The 22,643-nt window shown below is 40.3% G+C and overlaps 1 long non-coding RNA gene across 1 annotated transcript; it reads right to left on the reverse strand.

Moving 5' to 3' along the window:
- Positions 1 to 19,015: 19,015 nt before the first annotated feature.
- On the reverse strand, positions 19,016 to 19,571 carry LOC133953394 (uncharacterized). The gene is made up of 3 exons (XR_009920687.1): positions 19,526 to 19,571; positions 19,364 to 19,411; positions 19,016 to 19,254 (listed from the first exon to the last, which is right to left on the reverse strand). It is a non-coding gene; the product is annotated as an uncharacterized LOC133953394 (long non-coding RNA).
- Between the last annotated feature and the right edge of the window lie 3,072 nt (positions 19,572 to 22,643).

Raw genomic sequence — 22,643 nt, forward strand, 5'->3', positions numbered from 1 at the left:
ACTATGATAACATAGTGACACTTTCATGGAATTTTGCTGGTAGTGTCTTTGTTATATATCATAGCTAAGGTATTTAAATGAAATGATTAACAGCTCATCAACATTGAATTGTCCAGCTGTAATTGCAGGCCATGTGCATTTTAATACCTTATTTAGGGAACATATGTATATGTTTACACTTAATATTGATTGGTTCCTTCCAATCAAGAGAGCAAGACAATTTTGAATTCTAAACATTGTCCAAGGGCTGGTTGATATATCAAGAATTATCATGATAAATTTCACATCAGATTTTTTTTAAAGTTTATAGGCAGTTTTGGTCATTACTCTTTACATTTAAAGGGAGATTTTTGCTACTGAGTGTGGAGCTATGTTATAAAAGTAATTTTCCTATGTTGTTCTGTATTTTCAAGCATCTGCCTCCATTACTTATGGATCACTGTGTCACTGCTATGCACTTTTATTCATGATTTGATCAATACTCCTCTCTTTAAGTTTAAAGGCAGATTTTCGCTCCTGAGTGAGGAGCTATGATACAAAAGTCCTTTTCCTATGTTGTTCTGTATTTTCAAGCATCTGCCTCCATCACTTATGTATCACTGTGTCACTGTTATGCAGTTATATTTCCTCTCGCCACACTTTGTGATCACTGGTTCTCTCTCCTTGCTAAACCTCTACTCACACCAAACCAGTTTGCTACAGGCTCTTGACCGACCTATATTCAGGTAATTTACCCAAATGTAAATACCCTCCTGCTTCTGTTCTTTCACCATCATCATCATATCAGCATGATGATGATGCAAAATCTCCCAAAGCAACAAGCCTAGTAAGAAGTATATAAATATGATATTTTCCAACATTCTTTATTTAATTACACTTAATATTGATCGACTCCTTCCAATCAAGAGAGCAAGACTAACTAGACCTGAGTCAGTGTATTCACTCATGCAGGAATTATTTTTTTAATCCTGTTTTATTTGTCACTTATTGACAATTTGGAATTCTAAACATTGTCCAAGGGCTGGTTGATATATCAAGAATGATCACAATAAATGTCACATCAGCTATTTTTTTAAGTTCATAGGCAGATTTGGTCATTAAACCTCTCTTTAAGTTTAAAGGCAGGTTTTTGCTACTGAGTGAGGAGCTATGTTATAAAAGTCCTTTTCCTATGTTGTTCTGTATTCTCAAGCATATGCCTCCATCACTTATGTATCACTGTGTCACTGTTATGCACTTGTATCTCCCATCCCAGACTTTGTGATCACTGGTTCTATCTCCTTGCTGGACCTCTACTCACACCAAACCAGTTTGCTACGGACTCTCGACCGACCTATATTCAGGTAATTTACCCAACTGTAAATTCCCTTAACCAAACAGTAGTTGCCATGTTCACATAATTTAACAATTTAGATTTAAAATGTTGTTGTTTAAAATTACAAAACAATGTTAATTGTGATATAGAATTTTGCAGAGTCATCCAATGTCATCCACCCTATGTGGTCATAGGATTCAAACCTCACTGTACGCAGTCAACAGGTCTTTTCTCATTCGTAGATATGTTTGGAACCCCAATCTCTCCCATCGCCATCTTGGCGAGTTATCAGTCTGTGACTAAGGCCCGCAAAAGGAAGGCCACCAAGGAAAGTAAGCCCCAACGGAAGAGGGGTCGAAAGGTCCCTGATGCCTGCACCGACTCAGGCCACACCAGCACAGGTGACTTATATTTAAAGAAAATATGCTGCTGTTTGCATGGAAGCAATATGATCATGTTAAAATTGAGATTGTGTTGACTCCAGCTCAGAGGTATTTCAGTTTTCTCTCGTGATGTTTTTTACTTTGTTCTAAAAACTGGCGTGTCCAGTTTAAATAATAATTCTACATTTGAGAGACATAATTATTGACTTTCTTTCGTAGGATTAGATACAAATATTGACACCAACAACTAATCTTTAAGTATGAATACAAGATGATGTTTAGTTTTATTGGCACTTGGGTATCAGACTAATTCTTGACTTCAGCTTATTTTTCCGTCAATAAGTTTGAGGTCTCACAAGACGTTCTTAATATGTCAACCTACTTCCAGCATAAATCATTTTATTTCAAGTATTTCTTTAAATTTAGGATTACTTTAGTGCAGTAACGTGCCTCATTCATTCTTGTGCCGTGATAAAGACACTTGTTTCAGGACAAATCTTGCTACACAGTCACTTTTATAGGAAAAAGTGGATATCATTCGTGCTCCACTGTCACTTTATTTTCACTTGCATTAATAAAACATGATTTCAAGATTATAAATGATCAACAGACTTGATCTCCTGGATTTCATTTGCAGGCTCTTGATAATATGCCTTTACTCGTTCACTGTGGAGGATAATAGCCACAGTCATTGTGAATAGTAAACAGTACTTTCAATAACCTTAACCAAACAACAGTTGCCATGTTCACATAATGTAAGACCTTAGTTTTAAAATGTTGTTGTTTAAAATTATAAAACAATGTTGATTGTGATACAGAGTCAGCCAATGTCATCCACCTTATGTGGTCATAGGATTCAAACCTCACTACATGCAGTCAACAGGTTGATGCTCACTGTTTTCTTGCCTCTTTTGCAGAGAGGATTGGCCCCCCGCAGTCACCCATCGCCATCTTGGGGAGTTATCAGTCTGTGACTAAGAACCGCAAAAGGAAGGCCACCACGGAAAATAAGCTCCAACGGAAGAGGGGTCGAAAGGTCCCTGATGCCTGCACCGACTCAGGCCACACCAGCACAGGTGACTTACTTTTAAAGAAAATGTGCTGCTGTTTGCATGGAAGCAATATGATCACGTTAAAATGGAGATTGTTTTGACTCCAGCTCAGAGGTATTTCAGTTTTCTCTCATGATGTTTTTCACGGTGTTTTAAACACTGGCTTTTCAAGCTTAAAGGAATAAGAACTTAGTTTTAAAATGTTGTTGTTTAAAATTACAAAGCAATGTTGATTGTGATACAGAATTTTGCAGAGTCATCCAATGTCATCCACCTTATGTGGTCATACGATTCAAACATGACTATATATAGTCAACAGGTTGATGCTCACTATTTTCTTGCCTCTTTTGCAGAGAGGTTTGTCCCCCCGCAGTCACCCGTCCCCATCTTGGCGAGTAATCAGCCTGTGATTAAGGCCAAGAGGAGGATCACCAAGCAGAAGGCCACAACTGAAAATGAACCTCCACTGCAGAAGCAGAGGGATGGTGAGGGCCCTGATGCCAGCACTAACTCTGATCTATCAACCTTAGAGTCAGTGTCCAAAGTCAACAGCTCCACTGACAAGAGCACGGTGTTGTCAGGCCACACCAGCAGAGGTGACTTTTCTTTTTAATAAATTGTGTTGATGTTTGCATGGAAGCAATATGATCATGTTAAAATGGGTATTGGTGTTGACTCAAGTTCGGAGGAATTTCCGTTTTTCTTTTAGTGATGTTGTTAAGGTTGTTTTAAAAACGTTCTTGTCCAACTTAAATGAATAATTCTACATTTTGAGCAATTTAATTATTGACCGTCTTCCTGAGGATTACATGTAAATATTGATTACACAGATTAAACAGACTAGATATGAGATGTAAATTAAATGATTCAGGCGAATATTTATCTTTCAGCCACCTGTCAGGCAGTTGGATTTTACTAAGTTTTCATGAATCTATCTGATAATTTCTCTCCACTGAAAACACTCCATATGTTAAAATGTGGTCGTTGAAAGCCTTACAAATATGAAAAAGTGGATGATGGGTTACTATATCAAAATGTCAGTCATGGAAAAAAAATGTTACATTAGAATCACAATTATATTAAACCATGTGTCTGTGTCTGTGTTCATTGGTGCAGCTGACTTTGAGGCCAAGTACGTGGAGCGTGAACGACTTGGTAAAGGAGGCTTTGGCACAGTTTACGCTGGCATCAGAAGGTCTGATGATTTACTAGTAAGTACATAATATGATGTGATTACAAATAATGTAATATAATGTTCTCACATCTCACATACATAATCTGACTTCATCCCTTGGACTAACCAAAGTGTTTGTGATCTTTCTTGTAGGTGGCGATAAAACACATCCCCAAATCGTCTGTTCCCCGTCAAAGAGTGGTGAGTGATCTGTTGCCTCAGCACCAACTGTTGAAATCATTCTGTGACTTTTATGCTTTTGTTGTTTCCTTTTTGTTGAAGAGATACAAACGAATATTTTTCCTTTAGATGATAAATGGGAGATCACGTTTGATTCCCAAGGAGGTGCTGCTCATGCAGAGAGCTGCAGGCGAACCAGTGACTGTGGGAAGATCTGCAGCCGTGTCATTACTGGACTGGTACGACCTGAAACAAGAGGTTCTTCTGGTCATGGAGAGGCCAGTCGACTCTACAGATCTGCTGCACCTCGTAAAAAAGAACTGTGGTCCGTTGGCTGAGAACCATGCAAAGGTACTGGCGTTTTACTGTATTCCCAGACTACAACTGAAAAGGTCATCATTTTGAATATCATCATTTTCAGTGGAGAGTGTTTGGCTGCTATGACACCCATATTACATGTTGGTCCAATCACAACTAACATTTTAAATTTGTCAAATATGTTATTGGAGATTCACTCTTTAGATACGTTTACTTTTATCGAGGGAACTTGAGTTGTAATTAAGGGATATATTAGTGGCTGAAAAGTTGAGAAAACTATAGCTACACAACAGCCTTTAGAAGGACCTTGTGCCAGGTCGTTTTTACAACTGCTGGTCCCGGAAAATAAGAAAGGCCTTTTGACCTCAGCTTAGTCCTCAATGTGCTCAGAAGTAGATGGATATTTGAACCCCTACAAGTTCATGTGAAGTGTGCTCTGATTGAAAGATCCAGAGCAGCTCCAACATAGACTGTGTTTTTCACTCCCACCCAGAGTCCCTTCTTCACCACTCTAACTCATTTGTGACTCTACCTCTTTCTCAGATCATCATGAAGCAGCTGCTGGATGCTGCCATCGATTTGAAAGCAAAGGGCATCTTCCACCGAGATTTAAAATTAGAGAACATCCTCATTGAGCCCAGCTCCGATGGACCACGAGTGCGAATCATTGATTTTGGATGTGGCTGCAATAGAAGGGAAAACTGCGTCTACAGCCAATTCTCTGGTACAGCCAACCTGTCTTGTTATCCTGCTCTTCATTCATCTGATTGTAAAATCTCTGCATGTTCATCATCCTTAGTTTTTTTCTGTCTCCTTCTCTCTGGTATATTGTAGGAACCTTTGCATACGCCCCTCCAGAGTTCTCAATGAAAGGCAGATACATGGCTGGCCCCACGACAGTCTGGCAGATGGCAGCAATTCTATTTGAAATGCTGACTGGAGACGCGTGGTTCCACACCAGGGACATTATCAGGCCTAATTTCCAAATCTGGTTTGGATCCAAAGGTGAGACAATGCGGGTTTTTAATGTACGGTTATTATGGTACTTCCATGTTAGAGTCGATCACTGTAGATTCAAGCCTCATCGTTTCCTTATCGTTTGTCCTCTCTCCTCACAGACTGCCAAGACTTCTTGAAAAAGTGTCTGGTTTTAGACCCTAAGAAGCGGGCCACTTTGGAGGAACTGAAGCAGCACCGCTGGTTAGTTAGCCCTATACCAGCCCATTCCCAACCAACCCAGCCCCAACTCCCCCATCCCAAACCTCACCAGATCCCAACCATCCATCCCCAACTCCCCCATCTCCAACTCCCCTATCCCCAATATCATCCTATCCAGACCATTCAGCCCCAACTCCCCTATCCTCAACTCCCCCATCCCCAACCTCATAATATCCAAACCATCCATCTCCAACTCCCCCATCCCCAATATCATCCTATCCAGACCATTCAGCACCAACTTCCATATACTCAACTCCCCCATCCCCAATCTCACCACATCCAAACCAACCAGCCCCAACTCCCCACTTCCCAAATCATCTTTCCCCAACCCACCCATTTATATGTATACTGCAATATGTACGGTACTTCTTGGTCAGATTATTATCAGACTCCATGAGCCTGCCGGAATAGTCTACATGTGCGTTGTGGCATCACAAGAGGGCGTGTGATAGAGTGCAGTAAGGTTCCTCACCCTGCGAGTGGCCACCACGCCACAAGATGGCTGCCGGGAGGACTAAATCTCCCAGAAGGCACTTCTGGGGGAGGTGCCAATGCCTCCGCCCTCATTAAACCTGGAGCTCAGGTGTGGGGTCCAGATGAGAGCACAGAGGAGTGGAGACAGCCAGGAAGAAGCCAGCATGAGACGTGGAAGATGTCAGGTTATGTGGATGGAGATGGACCCAGGATGCAGAGGATGAACAGAAAATACAATTTGAATATAAGGAGAGTCTAAGCTGAGCAGCAAGGCGCACAGGGAACACGGAACATCAGGATGGGAAAACTAGACGAGACAGCAAGACACGACAACCCATAAGAGAACGTGTAAAACGAGTAACGAACGACAAAGGAAACAGGGGAACACAGAGGCTTAAAAAGAGACACAGGTGCAACACATGAGGACTTGGGAAGACAATCACCAAGACAGGAAGTGACACACCCAAGAAGCTGGAAAACACTAAAGGAAAACAAGACTACAAAATAAAACAGGAAAAAGAAAACACAAAGAGACGGAAATCCACAAACTAAAATGACAGAACGTCACAGAAGAAACTACTTTGTATTTGTACTCTGTATAGCGCCTGGAGATAATGTATCAAGTGAATTTTTTTTAAATAAAATGAAATTGTTTGTTATAAACATACATCAGGTTTTATATTTCACCATGAAAGGATAATTGCTTATCGTTAGTTACCAAACTCCTCATTTAGTGAGGTTACAGATTAATAAAGATCTTTTTCACAAAATGTAATTTTCACAATGGGGGGGACAGGAGGCTCACCGGCTTGTGAAGCTGTGCAAGCAGCAAAAGCTGCTGAAGTGTTCCAATCTGTGCAGCCCAGTGTTTATCAGGAGCTGACCCGGGATTATTACACAGGTCAAACTCATTTTGATTTGATCCAGCAGTCTGCTCATGTTCAGGCCTCATATTTATACATGTGACATGTGCAGTAATAGGTTTTTTAATCTGATGGATTTAAGAGGACAAAACACACATGAGCAGCAGCAGATTCAAGGGAACATAGCTCAGGGTCACCATCTCGTGGCCAGAGAAGGAACTGTACTCTGTTATGTTCTGATTAAATTGCATTTCTCTCCATCATCATCATGTTTCTAGATGTATAATTGCAGTTAAGACATCTTTTAAATGCATAATTCAACATAATATTCAGTCAAGATATTCAGCTCACACACCCACACTGTTACAGGCTGATCCTACAGTAAATAAATGTAAAGCAGAATAGGTGGTATATTTTATTCTCATATTTTATGGAATACAAAGCCCCCAACATCCACGCCTACCCCAAAAAGTGTGCACATCAGATCTGGTTGAAACTATTTTTAAGGACAATGAAAAACAATAGCCAAGAGACCAAGGGAATCTGCTTTATGTGTGCTTAAGTGTCAGACTGCAGTTTAATGTGATGTCATCATATAAAAAGGGAGAGCGAATCTTGAGATTCCTTGTTTAAAAAAATAAAACATCTTTCCATCCATCTTTGTCGTTATGACTACGAGGACATAATCAATCATGTGCAACAATAATTTAGTTTTACATCATGTAAATTCAGTCACTTCTCTTTTGCTTTACACAATCTTTGCTTGGCTTCGAAAAATCTGGATGTGTATGACATAACTAACCACAGCCTCTCTGTGTATTGGTTATTCCTGAAAGCAAGATCTCGTCAGGGGTCTTCGCTGATCTCATGTCACGACATGTAGGACAAACCAGCTTGAGGACAAGATGGTAAAACCACCTACGATCACGGTGGAATAAAAAATAAAGAACATTAGTAACATCACTGCAATTGAATCCGTACATTTTAATACATGACCTAGTCCATTTCATACAGTTGGGGAGTGAATGCGTTTGTTCTCCCCAACCCCCCGAAGATTTTGTTAAACCAATTATTATTATTATGAGATGATTTATTTTAGTTCAGTTTTCCAAGAGCGAATCTCTTCCTGACTACTACACATCAAATAAACATACCAGAAAAACAAGGTAACCCAATACAATACACACAAGCCAACGTTCACAGTCCGAAAAGGTGCTGTTTGAAAAGAGCCTCAGGTCCTCCATGTCCAACTCAGTTTCACCTTTCAGCAAGGGCAATCCATGAGGTGGACATAGGAACAATTAAAAATAAAAAAAAGAATGAAAAGATGACAATCAGGATGGTGAAGCTTCACCAAGTCTGCTGCTGCTTTTACAGGGAAGAAGAAGAAACCGGCTGCAGCAACTCTCTGTCCATGTCTACTCCTCTTTTTTATCAATATTTGAATCCGTCCGTCCAAGTCCTTTCTTCTCCTACACCATGTAGGAGTTCTGGTTTTTCAGCTTGTCCAGCTCTTTGCTCTGCTGCCTCAGAAACAGGAATCTTTGGTTGACGGGGTGGGGGGGGGGGGGGGAGAGAGAAAAGTATTAATGATTGCAGGCACGTGCACAGAGAGACCCCTAGTGGTGCCTAAGCACCTGCCCTTTTGCCCTGGATGAGAAAAGAGCCCCTTTCGCTGGAGCCCAATTTTTTCTTCATTCATCAATATTAAAGAATAAAAATTACTCTCTCTGTCATCAATTTACCCAAATGTGTTTGATATCTGACGGGTATTATTTGAGTTCTTGTAATGCCTAACCTTACGCTCATTCTAACACTCACACCAAGTCTTAACCGTCAAACCAGCCTTTGAAAACGCGGGGACCGGACAAAAATGTTCTCCCTTTGCAAAAATGTCCTCACTCTGTATGGTCTATGCTCAAAATGGTCTTTAAAAAGTACAAATTACAACCACACACACACACACACACACACACACACACACACACACACACACACACACACACACACACACACACACACACACACACACACACACACACACACACACACACACACACACACACACACACACACACACACACACACACACACACACACACACGCACACACGCGCACACACGCGCACACACACGCGCACACACACAGACACATGCACACACACGCGCACACACACACACACACACACACGTCACCATTACTTTATTGGACATTACATTGACTTACATAAATTTCCCTTCAACTTATTTTAACCTCAACAATAGTTACTAAGTGCCTAACTCTAACCCTAATGTTAACTTAAACTTAAACATAACCTAGCATGAACCATTCAAATGGGTGTGTCTATACCTTAAATTGTAATGATTTCCATAATGGGAACGTGCTTTTTTGTTCCCTTTATGAAACTGTGTAAACAGATTTAGGTCACCACAACATGAGTATTAGCTGGATCACACACACACACAGACTGCTTTCGTGGCAATTCTATCTCCGGTGCTCTCTGCATTTTGCGCCCTAGGCAACCGCCTATGTCGCCTATGCGAGGAGCCGCCCGGCTTATACCAGTGGCCTCGGATCAGCCTCGCCGGTGTGAACGAGTGCGCTGGTTCTAATCTAAAGAGACATGTCTGCCACAGAGGCCAGCGAGTCTCGCGGTGGAGTGCTGTGTACGATCAATGCAGCCCGCTCTGTCTCCTGACTCGGTGACACACGCCAACTGCCATTACTTTTGAAAGACACATTCTCCCTTAACAGTTTTTGGTTTTGTTCATGAAATATACTTTTACACACAAGGGAGCTTCTTCTCACAGTCAAAAGATGTGCAGATTAGACTCAGGTTGGTTAAACCGTTTTCAGACATGTCTTGTAGAGGATCTCTGGAGAATTGGTTCTCCATAATGCACAACCATAATGCCTCTTCCACATGCACAACACAGGAGGGGGTTACAACAGCATTCAATTCTCAACAGCATTCTGGGGAGGCCTGGTGCAGCAGGCAGAGGCAGAATGCAACATATTATTCCTCAGCAGAGATCAACTGATTTTGTTTAAAACTAGTGCTGTCAGTTTAACGCGTTATTAACGGCGTTAACGCAAACCCATTTTAACGCCATCAATTTTTTTATCGCAAGATTAACGCAGAGCTGCCAACTCTCACGCTTTCGCCGTGTGACACACTCTTTTGCATGTTTGTGGTTGACTAAGTCACAATAATTTTTTAAAACATCATCGTATCAGGATGATGTACAAGGAGCGGGCACGTGTGTGGGTGTGTGTGTGTGGTTCAAGATAGCGCACCGTAGCTCCGCCCCCTGCCCCCGCGCACTCGCTCAGAGAGACACAGTGAGATCAGAGCTCAATGACTCACTGCTTCTTAACTATGAAAACAGTGAAAACACAGAGTTTCTCTGGTCTCAGCTGATCAGAGATCAGCGCCTCAGCTTCTCGATCAGAGCAGTAGCTGCAGTTGGTTTCTGTCGAGTTTCAGTATCTGTGTTTGCCTCCAGTCTGACCTGCTCTCGCTTTTTGTTTGAATATTTCGCCAACTAAATATATATATTTTTAAGCTACTAGGCTGCAGCTATATGTTTTTATTTATTTCAAAATAGGGTACTTCTTATTTCATACATTTTCCACAAATATGGGGAGGACTCAAATAGCCCTACACATTTCTGTGTTTAATTTGTTTCAAAGTAGGCCGACACTTGCCTGTGTATTTTGTTTGTTTGTTATTTTGTTGCTTGTCTGTTTGAGAGGCCTGACTGCTATGTTCACAGCAAACTTGAAGAAAAGAAAATATTAAGCCATGGTTTAACTGCACTATAGCCCTTGTTTACCTGAAATGTGCACTTTATAATTTTATTTTGTACCGCCCTGTTTGGAAATGTTGTTTTTCAATAAAATAAAACATTTGCATAAAGCAAGCCAATCCACTTTCCATGTTGATAGAGCATTAAAACCCCAAAAAATGGAGAAAAAAATAATGAAGGGACATTAAGAATAGATACAAATTTGCAATTAATCGCGATTAATTTTGAGTTAACTATGACATAAATGCGATTAATCGCAATTAAATATTTTAATCGTTTGACAGCACTATTTAAAACACTTGACAACAGCAGCGTCGGCTCTTATGACCACAAACTCTTGACTTCTTCGTTGGTGTTTTCTTCATGTGGCACAGATTTTCATCCGGACATGTTTATTTTCTTTTTGTTTTTGTTGCATCTGTTGTATGTTAGAACAACTGCACCACTCGCTTGCGGTGAATCCTAGAGTCTGTTGATTGACTGTAGGTGTGAATGTAAGACTGAATGGTTGTGTGTCTGTATATTGGCCCTGTTATTTGCTGGCTCCAACTCCCCCAAGACCTTCCAAAGGTTAGGCTGTCGGTAGACTTTGATGATGGATAACTGTGCGTCTTTGTGGTGCTTTGATGCTCGGGTCCCCCATTGCCACTCGCAAAACTTCGGTGAACCCCTCATCCTCGACAATATTAATCGGTCTACAGCTTTTTGCAATCCATTTGGCAACTGTGCTAGTCAACTTGTCATAGGCAGACTTAGTGAGGGGCCTACGTTGTTCTGTGAGGGTGGTTTGGCGCATTCCACTTGAACGCCCCTCGCCGACCAACGCATGCTTCGCGTTGAGGTGGTACTTGAGGCTAGTATTGCTACGGTGAAACAATAAAGCCTTCGCGCAGAGTGTGCATATCACCTTGGTTTTATTGATTGTTCCATGTTTGTTTTTTTGGAACATGAACTTCCCATCCAGAAGGTCCTCAGGTTCTTCAGATTTATCCCTGTTTTGTTTGTTTGGATAGCAGCTGCTCTCTGACTGCAATAGAGCGGCGACTAGTGCAGAGTGCGTGGAATTGTGGGTATATTGGAAGAAAAATAAAATCTAAAATGCATTGTGTTTTTACTAACCCATTTCACATCCATCTACCAAGTTCCATAGTAATCCGTTCAGTCGCTTATCGGTCATGTTGCTAACAAACAAACAAACAAAACATCTTTTATTTCCTCCTTGGCCGAGGTTATACTTGATTTTGTTTGTCACACAGGATCAAGAAAAACTAATCTGGAAGCAGCACATTGACATGTTACAAGTTGATATTGGGAACTTGTTAGCCACATAACATTTAGCAGCACATAATGAACCGAAGCATTAAAGCTGCAGGACCTCAAATCTAAATATTGACCATTTATCAGGATTTTTTCACTACAAACCACCCTTTTCATATACCATTAGTCATGTGATCCACTGTTACTGTAAATGTCTCGTGTGAAATCACCTAACTTGTTTGTTTTGCTCATGAAGGAAGCAGGTTAGAACAAGCTCTGTTCTCACTATGTTAACACAGTGACACTTTCATGGAGTTTTGCTGGTAGTGTCTTTGTTATATATCATAGCTAAGGTATTTAAATGAAAGGATTAGGAGCTCATCAACCTACATACATATTTGCAGCAACGCTGGAAACGATGATCACAGGCCGCAGCCTTACACCACGTGTCAATGACCGTCTAATGATGTCAATTTTGACAGACACCGGCCATCAGCTCTGTTATTCATCCAAAGTTTTACAAAGTCAGACTAAGTTAGAAGAAAGCAGATGAAGATGACCTTTAGCACTCAACCATATGACCTGTACTCCGAGGGATAGAAGGCAGTCAATAATAGATCCATTGAATTGTCAAGCTGTAATTGCAGATAGTGTGCATTTTAATACATTTGGGGATATTTTTATATATTTACACTTAATATTGATTGGATCCTTCCAATCAAGAGAGCAAGACTAACCAGACCTGAGTCAGTGTATTCACTCATGCAGGAAATCTTGTTTTAACCCTTGTATGTGTCAGGCCTGGACTGAAATGAGGACTCAGATGCAGAGGATTACGCGTACCAGCACACTTTGACTTCTGATCCTCTATGAAGAGTGACAAAGGATTGGGCTATGAAAAACTCACTTAATATATCTACGACCTGGCTAGAATAACTCGGGGAAAGAAACCCCTTAATAAATTCAAAAAAAACACTGGAAAAAGAAAGGTTTAAAACATAAATCGCTCCCGAATTATGACAAAAGAAAAGGCTCACTAAACTAAAACTCTCTAAACCTAAATCGCTCCAAAAGGGAGGAAGAATAACAGATTACAAACAACACAAAACGAAGCTAAACTAGAAAACTTTAATAAACGAAAAATCACTCTCAAGGAGGAAACAGAAAACAACTTACGTGGCATAGCAAACCTCATAGGCAAAAAAACAACGATGATTGTGGAAAAGGGCTTAGGTGCACGGACAAGGACGAAACACTTTGGCACAAGACAAAGGGGAGACGCAGACTATGAGCACATGAGGGTGAAGGGAACAGGTGGAAACAATCCGGGATCAGGGGAGACAATCAGACCGGTGACACATGAGGAAGGGCAAGTGACCTGAAACGAGAGGAGAGTTAGGATTTCAAAATAAAACAGGAAGTTACGAGACAAAAAACCCAAGACAAGACAAACCTCACAGCGGTGTGACAGTATGTTGTTCTTTGCTAAAAGAAAAATAAATATTTTTTTCAACCTGAGCCTCATTGGCCTTGGCTCATTTTCTTTGATAAAACATATAAATAGAAAATATAAAATGACATATTTTCAGTGACTGTACACTGTACACCCCCCCTACACATTTATATTACATAGGTGGTGTTCGGGTCCACTGAACCAAGGATTACGTAAAGTGTTAAATTGTATATTTCAATCACCTCTGCTCCCACATTCCTGCACATTTTATGTAAAAGTTCTCTGCCAGCTTCTGCATCTCACAAGGATTCTGTTGATTCCCCTTTGGATTTGAAAACTCCAGCAAGGTTAATAACCGCAAAGTGTGCAAATAAATGTGTCCATCTCATTCCAGCTTTCTATGAAAACAAGCTGTTCCTCCAAATTAGTGCAGAATTATTTAAGTAATGAAAAGTTTGTAAGAAGGCTTGATGTCCTGCACATGATTACTGCCATCCGTGTCGGACCTGGTTGCACGTTATTACATTGGTAGCCATGCGATTTCATCATTTTTTTAAATCCATATGTTGGCTGCTGATGGCCTGGCCTGGCCTCTCACTTGGTCGAGGCAGATGGTATCCTACACTGAATGTAGTTCTGTTAAAGGTTTCCTCCCTGTTGAAAATAAAGTTTGCAATTTGCTTCGTAAGCACTTTTTATATCACTTTTTGAAATCCTTTTCATGTCCATGACCAATAAATATAGTTGTCTAAAATATATAAAAGGTGGTGTCTGTGGCCTGTCACAGGACCGTAATTAATAGGACCAATCAGTTTGACATAACAAGCCTCCATCCTGCTCATGTGGTGTTATCCAAGTGTCGAGCCCCGACATTCAAACTCAACTCGACACTGCATCATTTACACCATCTTGTCGTTTATAGTCTAACACACAAGCTCAGGCCTTACATTTACACCTATGATACTATGTTTACAACATTTGATTCATATCACGACATTGTGAGTTATTTACTAAGTCAGACAGTCAAGACTTTCTTTTACCATTTGTCAGTTAGATGAACTTCATCCACGACGATAGCTATTACAATGGCTTGACAAACATCGGAGCCTAGCTTGTCCCTCCACTTCTTGTTCAGCAGTCAGGATTCCGGGCAGTCAGGATTCGATCTACAAATGCCTTGATCGCATTTCTCAGTTCCTCTTTCAAAATGAAGGAGCTGTCGATGTCTTCTAAAACAGGCTCAATGGCAGCATCTACACATCTCAGCTCTTCAGCGGCAGGTATGTTAGATGAAAACGAATTCAACCCAAGCGCTCTTTGGTGATGTTGTTGATTACGTCACTGTTGATCATCCGTCCATCATCATATAAAGCCCGCCCTGACAATTTGATTGGTCTGAACAGCTCTGTTCGGCCATAGTTTCTCCCCAACGGAGCAATGCCAGACCAAACTTCCCGACCTCAAATGTTGTCAGCAGTTGTTACGAGAACCCGGTACGTCCTCATTAATCATCATTGTAAATAGACGCGACAAAAATGCAACATGGTTGAGATCTTAGATAAACCAATGCTATAGCTTGAGGTTACTAAATTGATAAACGTTTGGTATCATCTATGCTAATGCAGGTGAAAGAAATCCCCAAATGCTCACAACATGTTTTACCGCTTTCCCGCCGGACTGTGGCACAATGACACTTGCCATTCTTCAGCAATATACCTCGGCAGGTGTAACAATGGGCATGGACCGAGTCTGCGGGTGCTTGGTGGAAAGTGTGTGGAATAAGTTTAATTATCAGAAAGTCAAATCAAGCAGTAGAACAACGTTTTGTGGGCCTGTAATCTGTATTATTCACATTCTGATATTTGAGTATTTTAAAGCAGTATATGTTACAGTTGTCAGGATTCAGAGTCAGTTCCATCTGATCTTGCATTTTGTGTAAAATTTCAGACTAAGACTAACGGCACTATGAGTTGTAGTTACCAGAGTGTGCCAGCAGAGGGAGTAGAGCGTTGTTCCAGGGCACATAACACTTTCTCCAAAGTGACAACAGGTATGAGCAGCAGAGGATTGTCTCTGTGCATTTTCATATAACTACTCTCTTTTCAGGACTTTTACAGGAGCAGCTTGGGTAATGATAGGGGAAGGAGAGGAGACTGGGATGAAATGAAATCTCAAAACAAATGCCAGAGTAGTATGAATATAGCATAACCATTTATTACTGCATTTAGTCTGTATTTTTTGTTTCAAACTAGGCCTGTATTGAAATGTACTGAAATTAAAATCCTCCTCTCTGTCTATCTACCTTTGACCCCCCCATGTATTATTTGTATCTCTCTCTCATTATCTCTGTCTCTCTCTGATCTTTAGCCTTCAGGGACCTGATAGAGACCAACATGGAGTTCCTTTGTGAGATCACCCTGAAGAACTAAATAAAGCAACAGACTGCCAGGGCTTTATGTGAATAACGACAAGCCAACAGCTGGATAATATCAGAGTGAGCCCATTTAAATGAACGCAATAGCCCAGAGTTTCAGACAGTGTGCTGCAATGAAGATGTGATAGAAAAAAATGAATGAGCTGTTTGACTGCATGTAATAGAACCAACTAGTAATCTAGTGTGTTTTCTTACAAAGTGAAGGAAAACAAACTGTGATCACTCGTAGGAGAGTCCAGATGATCCTCCATCAGTATCAGTGTCCCTTGAGTCACAGTAAGTATGTACATGAGTTAAAGCTGTGTCTCAATTCAGGGGCCAAATACTTTGGAGCAGGGGTCTTCAACGTGTTTCAGGGCCAAGGACCCCGAAACTGGTGGAGAGATGGAGTAGGAACCCCTACTATATATATTGTATACAATTGTGTTTTATATTAAACTGGGCCTAGTGCCATATATAAACATAGCTACCCTGTTATTTTGCATTCATTACTAAGCTATTCAAATATTACACGGGTGCATATATTTATGTTTTTAATTCAAACATGTGCAAGGTAGAGGGTGGCCACGCCACTGCTATTTATAAACATACATCTTGCATACAACACTGAGCTATTAAAGTAATTCACAGATTCATGTTTTTATTTTAAACATACATGTAGAAGAGACAGTGAATCCTCAAGCCCTCTGTGGATGCCACACATACTCCCACATTAGTGAGATGTCGGACCCTGATGGGCAGCACACAACTTATCTAACCTTGGACGGATGGAGGTGGTCAGGCAGAGGGTCAAATCAGCCTCACAATATGTAGGATGCATGTTAATGTGTATTTGAAGACATTTAAATTTGAGGGGGAAAAAATGGTTAGAAAATAAATCAAAAATGTTAACAAATATACAAAATTGTCTAATCAACCAAACATTTCGCGACCCCCCTGCAGTACCTCCGCGTTGAAGACCTCTCCTTTGGAGGATACAGCCTCAGACAGAGAATACCATATGTAGTGGAGACAAGGAGGATATTTAAATATTTAATGAAAATAAAATGGGTAATATGAGGGAGAACAACATAGTGTATAAACTTAGACAGGTTCCTCAACATAGGAAAGTATTAACAGAGGGTGGAAGGCAGGGACCCAAACAATGTGGGATGGTGGGGATGGAGGACTTGGGGATTGGGTTTTTTGGTCGGGATGACAGTGGGTGGTTGGGGATGGGATGGGATGGGGTTAGGTACAGTGTTGTTTAACCAGGGGTGCTTCGGCATTTCCTCCAGAGTGGCACGGTCCTCAGGCTCTAAAGCCAAACACTTCCCCAAGAAGTCTTGGCAGTCAGTGAGGAGAGAGGACAGACGACAAAGACACGATGAGGCTTGAATCTACGATGATCGACTGTAACATGGAAAGGAACATAATAACTGCATATTGTAACCAGCGTTGTCTCACCTTTGGACCACACAGAGCTGATTCAGAGTTTATTTCTGCGAAGCCCTGTGGTGTGGAACCGCCTGAATCAATCCAGCATTTCAAATAATAATGCCAACTGCCAGACTGTTGCGAGGCCAGCTGATTTGAAACTTTGGAGGAGCGTATGCTAAAGTTCATACAATATGTCAGATAGAATGAGACAGAAAAAAGAAAAGGATGAGGAACAGGCAGAGATTTTACAGTCAGATGAATGAAAAGCAGGATAACAAGACAGGTTGGCTGTACCCGTGAATTGGCTGTAAATTTAGTCTTTCTTCCAAATGCAGACACATCCAAAATCAATGATGCGCACTCGCAGGCAATCGGAGCTGGACTCAATGAGGATTTTCTCTGCTTTTATATCTCGGTGGAAGATGCCCTTTGCTTTCAAATCGATGGCAGCATCCAGCAGCTGCTTCATGATGATCTAAGAAAGACATAAAGAGTCATTAACTTCAATTAGAGTGGTGAAGAAGGGACTCTGGGTGGGACTGAAAAACACATTCTATGTTGGAGCTGCTCTGGATCTTTCAGCTAGAGCACTCTTCACATGAACTCGTAGGGGTTCAAATATCCATCTACTCCTAAACACTTTGAGAACTAAGCTGAGGTCCAAAGGCCTTTCTTATTTATTGGACGAGCATTTGTAAAAAAAGGCCTGACACGAGGTCTTTTTAATGGCTGTTGTGTAGCTGTTGTGTAGCTTTTAATCATTTAATTTAAGGTTATTCCTAATAATATCAGTATTGAGATCAGTGAATGACCGCAGCACCCAGGTGGAACATTTGGCACGGGAGCAGTTGCACCCTGTACTGTCTCTTTGGGGGTAACATCCGCCCACATGCCAGATGCTGTCTGGATAAGGAAATGAATGCATCGTGTCATTTTTGCTGCTGCATTCGTCCTGTTTTCTACAGATTAACTTTGCTGCTGTGGTCCCAATCTGTGGACCCGTAACACTGAAAATGACAAAAAAAGGTATTTGTGTTGAAAAAGTTTTATCTTTTTTCAGTCAATGATATATCCATTAATTACAACTCAAGTTCCCTCTTTAAGGTGAAGGTTTCTAGAGAGTGAATCCCAAATAATTTAATAGACATATTTAAAATGTTAGTTCAGTCAGACAACTCACATTCGATCATGTAATATATTTATTACAACAGATTTAGTGTTTGGCGTCTAGGCTCCAACTTAATCACTCCCCCATATGATTACACAGGAATGATGGGAGTGATGACCAAATACTTGAAACCCCCCGTTGGAGCCTACAGGTGGATGCTGGGGTGATGAAGGAGCTGAAGCAACAGGTAGCAATACTGCAGCAGCAGTGCGATCAAGAGGGGTTGACTGGTAATGTCTCTCTGGTTAAATAGACCACCTGATACGGTGGGTGTGTATTATAGATGACTGTGGAGATTGAGGTATGTCGCATGATGTATGTCACATGATGTATGTCACATGATGTATGTCACATGATTGGCGCAGCGCAGCTCGAGTTGCCTGCCAGAAATCGCAGGCGTCGCCATATTTGTGATTGGACCCAAATTAAATATGGGTGTGATAGCAGCCAAACACTCTCCACTGAAAGGGATGATATTTAAAATGACGACCTTTTCAGTTGTAGTCTGAGAAACAGCTCACACAAAGAATAAAACAACAGTACCTTTGCAACAGCCTCGGCCATCGGACCACAGTTCTCCTTTATGAAGCACAGCAGTTCCATAGACCTCTCCATGACCAGTATAAACACTTGGTCCAGATCGTACCAGTCCATTAACCCACAGTCATTGGTTCGCCTGCAGCTTTCTGCATGAGCAGCACCTCCTTGGGAATACTGTGTGGCCTCCCATTTAACATCTAAAGGAAAAATATGTGTGTGTATATCATCAACAACAAGGAAACAACAAAAGCATAAAAGTCACACAATTAATTTCAACAGTTGGTGCTGAGACAACAGATCACTCACCACTCTTTGAGGCGGAACAGACGATTAGGGGATGTGTTTTATCGCCACCTACATGACAGATCATGAGCACTTTGGTTAGTTCCAGGGATGAAGTCAGAGCACATATGTGTGATGTGAGAATATTATATTAAATAATTTTATCACATCAGATTATGTACTTACTAGTAAATCATCAGACCTCCTATGGCCGGCATAAACTGAGCCAAAGTTTCCTTTACCAAGTATTTCAAGCTCCAGGTACTTGACCTCATAGTCGACTGCACCAATGAACACAGACAAAGACACATGGTTTAATATAGTTTGGGGGAAAAAAAAGAAGCATCACTACCTCTAACTTAAAAAAAATATTTTTTCCAGGACTGACAGTTTGATATATTAACTCATCATCCACCTTTTCATATTTCTAAGGCTTTCAACCACCACATTTCGACATATGTAGTCTTTTCAGATGTCGTGGAAATAGCTCAGTGGCGAGAAATCCTCATATAGCTTCACGAAGTAAAATCCATCCATCTGACAGGGAGCTGAAAGATAAGTATTTGTTTGAGCTCCAATGAACACAGACACAGACACATGGTTTAATATAGATGTGAAAAAAAGATGGCATCACTACCTCTAACTTAATATTTAGTTTTTTTTCTTCGAGAACTGACATTTTAATATATTAACTCACCATCAGGCAACAGGATAAACAGCAACAGACCCATGTGCTCTCTGTCAGGAGGAATCTCTCTCAGTGTGGACTGATTGGGCCATGACTTGAAAACGTGGTAGAATGATGGATTTGATCTTCAAACATGAACTCATTAGTGTTTCAACTTTGACCAGCACAGTGTGTTACTCAACCCTTGTATGGTGTACAGGTCTGTGGGACCCGTTTTCAATGTTTACTAAAAGAAAAAATGATGCAATAAATATTTTTTTCAACCTGAGCCTTGGTTCATTTTCTGTGATGAACATATACAATGACATATTTTCAGTGACTGTTCACTGTACATCCTCCCTTCACATTTATATTACATATGTGGTGTGCGGGTCCACTGGACCCAGGACTACGTAAAGTGTTAAATTGTTCATTTCAAGCATCTCTGCTCCCACATTCCTGCACATTTTATGTAAAAGTTCTCTGCCAGTTTCTGCATCTCACAAGGATTTTGTGGATTCCCCCTTGGATTTGAAAACTCCAGCACGGATAATAACCCCAAAGTATGCAAATAAATGGGTTTGGTCCATCTCATTCCAGCTTTCTACGAAAACATGCTGTTCCTCCAAATAAGTGCAGAATGATTTACGTAATGAAAAGTTTGTAAGAAGGCTTGATGTCCTGCACATGATTACTGCCATCTGTGTCGGCCCTGGTTGCACGTTATTACATTGGTAGCCATGCGATTTCATCATTTTTTGTCATCCATATGTTGGCTGCTGATGGTCTGGCCTGGATTTGGGACTGGCTGCAGATGAACTTTTTATGTAGCTGGCCGATGGTCAATCTCATCGTCTTCTTCAAACTCACTCAGACTCGGAATTGATAGAAACAGGATCTTCATATTCTCTAAACTCTTCCCCTTCATTGTCTTCCAAAGATTTTTCTCTCTTCAAAAAAAATTTCTCAGGTAGACTGACATGAGTGTGTTTCATTTCTAATAAAGTTCAAGAAATATCCCTCAACACTGATGAAAAACCTTGATTCATATTCGTTTTTTCCAATCATATCTTGATTGTAATTGATGTTTCTTTGTATAATTTTATTTTATCACAAAAAACGTAAAGCACTTTTATTCATAAATGTGATTTAACAGGGGTGAATGACAAATATTAACCATATATACTGTTTATATTGCTTGTAATTGGGATAAAGTTAACATATTTTACATATATTGATGTAGCTGCATTGATTGAAAGACCGAATAATGTGGTGGGTCCATCAGACCAGGCTGAGTGACCAAAACACGAACACTACACAAGTTTAAGCTGAAAGAGCTGCCCTGTTTAATTCAAGCCTCCAGTGGACCAGTCGTGATAAAAATGGTCATAAGCTGTCAATTATAATTTTTTTTATTATGAATTTAAGATTCTATGACAAGAAGTTAAGATTTTTTTATTGTTTGGTCTATTTATTATTGTCTCAATTTAGCTATGAACTGATTTCATTTTTGTTTGTATTTATTGATGTTTTTAATAAACTTGTTGTGTTTGTTTTGCTCATGAAGGAAGCAGGTTAGAACAGGCTCTGTTCCCACTATGATAACACAGTGACACTTTCATGGAATTTTGCTGGTAGTGTCTTTGTTATATATCATAGCTAAGGTATTTAAATGAAATGATTAACAGCTCATCAACATTGAATTGTCCAGCTGTAATTGCAGGCCATGTGCATTTTAATACCTTATTTAGGGAACATATGTATATGTTTACACTTAATATTGATTGGTTCCTTCCAATCAAGAGAGCAAGACAATTTTGAATTCTAAACATTGTCCAAGGGCTGGTTGATATATCAAGAATTATCATGATAAATTTCACATCAGATTTTTTTTAAAGTTTATAGGCAGTTTTGGTCATTACTCTTTACATTTAAAGGGAGATTTTTGCTACTGAGTGTGGAGCTATGTTATATAAGTAATTTTCCTATGTTGTTCTGTATTTTCAAGCATCTGCCTCCATTACTTATGGATCACTTTGTCACTGCTATGCACTTTTATTCATGATTTGATCAATACTCCTCTCTTTAAGTTTAAAGGCAGATTTTCGCTCCTGAGTGAGGAGCTATGATACAAAAGTCCTTTTCCTATGTTGTTCTGTATTTTCAAGCATCTGCCTCCATCACTTATGTATCACTGTGTCACTGTTATGCAGTTATATTTCCTCTCGCCACACTTTGTGATCACTGGTTCTCTCTCCTTGCTAAACCTCTACTCACACCAAACCAGTTTGCTACAGGCTCTTGACCGACCTATATTCAGGTAATTTACCCAAATGTAAATACCCTCCTGCTTCTGTTCTTTCACCATCATCATCATATCAGCATGATGATGATGCAAAATCTCCCAAAGCAACAAGCCTAGTAAGAAGTATATAAATATGATATTTTCCAACATTCTTTATTTAATTACACTTAATATTGATCGACTCCTTCCAATCAAGAGAGCAAGACTAACTAGACCTGAGTCAGTGTATTCACTCATGCAGGAATTATTTTTTTAAACCTGTTTTATTTGTCACTTATTGACAATTTGGAATTCTAAACATTGTCCAAGGGCTGGTTGATATATCAAGAATG

This window comes from Platichthys flesus, chromosome 5, assembly GCF_949316205.1.
Source record: "Platichthys flesus chromosome 5, fPlaFle2.1, whole genome shotgun sequence".
NCBI classification, from domain to species: domain Eukaryota; kingdom Metazoa; phylum Chordata; class Actinopteri; order Pleuronectiformes; family Pleuronectidae; genus Platichthys; species Platichthys flesus.